Raw genomic sequence first — 2,988 nt, 5'->3', positions numbered from 1 at the left:
TTTTCTCCAGAAGTTGCTTCACATTCTTCACCTGAGACTTTTGAACCAGATCTTGAGGAGATGGCCAATCAACCTCCTCCCAGACGCACCTTGGGGGACGCAGCTAATACAGTTGGTCCCTTGAATTTTAACAACATTGCAGTTCTAGCAGACAATACAACCAGCATGGTGATGAGTCTGACACTCATTCAGTTAGTCCAGAACAACCACTTCCATGGGTTGTCAAATGAAAATCCTTACAAACATTTGACAGTCTTTGGTGAAATTTGCAACACAGTGAAGATAACTGGAGTGACGGACGACAGAGTCAAACTTAGTTTGTTTCCTTTCTCTCTAGGAGGAAACGCAAAAGACTGGTTGAATTCTTTTTCGAAGGGAACATTCAGGACGTGGGAAGCGGTGGTCCAACAATTTATTACTAAATTCTTCCCACCTCCAAAGATCAATCAAGGGAAGTTGGATATCTCTTCATTCAAACAAGGGATGGAGGAATCACTGGGGCAAGCATGGGATAGATTCAAAGGATTATTGAGAGCGACCCCAGTTCATGGGTTTGATAAAGCTTCATACTTGCTTGCATTCCTTGGAGGTTTGCGCGCTTAGACCAAAATGATGATAGATGCCTCGGCTGGAGGCATCATTAACAGAAAAACAGAAGATGAGGCGTACAACTTAATTGAAGAGATGGCTCTAAATGAAGTGGCGCAAAGTGAGAGGGGAACGCAAAAAAGAGGACTTTTACATCTTCCTACTGAAGATGCTGCAGCAGCACAAAATCACCTCCTCAGCCAGAAATTGGACAAGTTGCTAAAGGTGGTCTCTGAACTTCCTCGGGGGCTCAGAAATGTTTCCCAGGCACAACAACTTTGCGATTTATGTGGTGGTGACCATATTAATGGTCAATGTGCATTTACAAAAGAGATGCAGCAGGACGTGAATTATATGGGGGCCCAATTTCAGTACAAACAGGGAAATTTCAACCAAGGTAACTCTAACCAAGGTTGGAAAAATCATCCAAGTATTGGGCAACGCCAAAATGCTTCTTCTGGACAAGGAGGATACTTCCGGCAGCAACAACCATTACCTCTGTGGCAGCAAGTGAGTAATTTGACTGAGTCTGTCAGGGCCTTGAGTAATCGATTTGATGACTTCTATAAAAGATATGAGCAACAAGTGAATAACAATCAGGCCAAATTTAAATCACTAGAGTCACAGATTGGGCAGCTGGCAACAAGGATAGAGATTACAGAGAAAAACCAGTTTAGGGCTAGCACTAAGGCTAACCCTAAGAGGGAATGCAAGATTATTACAAGCCAGAGTGGCTGAGACGCAGACAGTCAGGATGGTTGGGAGGAAGATATTGAACCATTCCATGTTGTGAGCAGTGATGAAGAGGAGACGTTAATGGGTGAATTCTTTGAACCCCTGAGCAGTGAAGATGAAGGAGAGGAGAATTACAAGGAAAAAGAAGTTGGTGAAGTGACTGTGTTACCTTTAGAAAATAAGCAGATTCCTCCCCATTCAGAAAGAATCAAAATTAATAAGGAGGATGAAATGGAGCTTACTGATGAAGAAGAGGATTTTGTTGTTCACCCACAAAAGAGTAATTATCCTCCTAAAGCTAAAGATCCGAAGTGTTTAACATTGTTATGTTCCCTGAATGATTGGGAGGGGGCAGCTACGACTGATTCTGGATCCAGCATTAATTTAATACCCACGGAACTGTTGAAGGAAATCGGAGAAATTGTGTTGAAACCCTCTGATTTGACTATAACAATGACAGACGGTTCTAAAAAAAGGCCAGTGGGAATGGTGGAAGATGTTGTTGTGCGAGCAGACTGTCTTGCATCCACGCTACAACAAGAGTTCCAGCTTCATCCACAGCCCATGTGCAGCACGTCCAGTTTCACGGGCCACCAGCAAATCATTTTATGCATGGTCCAAGCATTCAGCAGCCAAGTGAAGCTGGCCCAGCACGTTGAGCATTCAGAGGCAGCCACATCTTCACGATCCAACAACACATCATTTGAAGCAAAAGCAAAACGTTGCTTCATTTATTCGAGAAAGCTGAAGCAGTCCATCAACCACCAAAGAAATAAAAGGGCAACAACATGCAAGTGGGAGGTGCAACCCAGTAGCAAAAAGAAGGTCCATGTTGCTGCATCTAAGAAGGCAATGATGGGTACACATGGAAGATGATATAGCAACTTCATTCTACCAAACTTTATTCCACAAAGTCCAGCAGCTACTTGAGGAGCACTCCATGCTACAGCACACAGTAGCGTCTATCTCGCTTCAAATGGACCAGCAACGTCCATGAAGAGGTCCTGCAACAATGCAGCTTAGGAGGCCCATCCCGTGATTGATCCAGCAACACGTAGCAATGCTAATGAAGCCACGCACCTCCCTGCTTCACAGCAACACCTCTCGGCCCACATTAAATATCACAGACCAACCTGCTTCAATTAACACCACAACCTTGCCTAACTTCCATCATGTAGGAGAATCCAAATTTGAATGAGCATTCTCGGCCTGCAATGTCCAGCTTCAATTTGAAAGAACTGCTCATCCAAGCATCAACATCTTCAAACGGCAGCAAGCCCACCAGCAGCTGCAGCATCCAGGAAAAAGGCAAGGTGTGGCAACAATCAACTCACGCCGCAGCAGCTCCCACACTTGAAGACGCATCCAACTTTGGCCCACGATCCAGTAACTGCCTCCTCCTTCACGGTTTGGAAAGCAACCTCTACACATGTCCCAATATCTTCATACATGGTCCAGCAGGTGCATGCTTAGAGAGACAGCTCAAAGCCCATGGAGGAATCAACACGCATTCAACAGCTTGTGTAGCAATGCGCTAGTGAAGGCTTCCACATAGACACTTTCTTTGGGCTGGAGATGAAGCGGTCCATGGAAAAAAAAAGATAGGGCACACTACATGAAAGGAAAATAAAACACGCTGGGGTGTTACATTGAAGGAAGAAGCTG

This window comes from Vigna radiata, chromosome 2 (assembly GCF_000741045.1).
Source record: "Vigna radiata var. radiata cultivar VC1973A chromosome 2, Vradiata_ver6, whole genome shotgun sequence".
NCBI lineage: Eukaryota > Viridiplantae > Streptophyta > Magnoliopsida > Fabales > Fabaceae > Vigna > Vigna radiata.
This window is presented reverse-complemented; position numbering follows the sequence as displayed.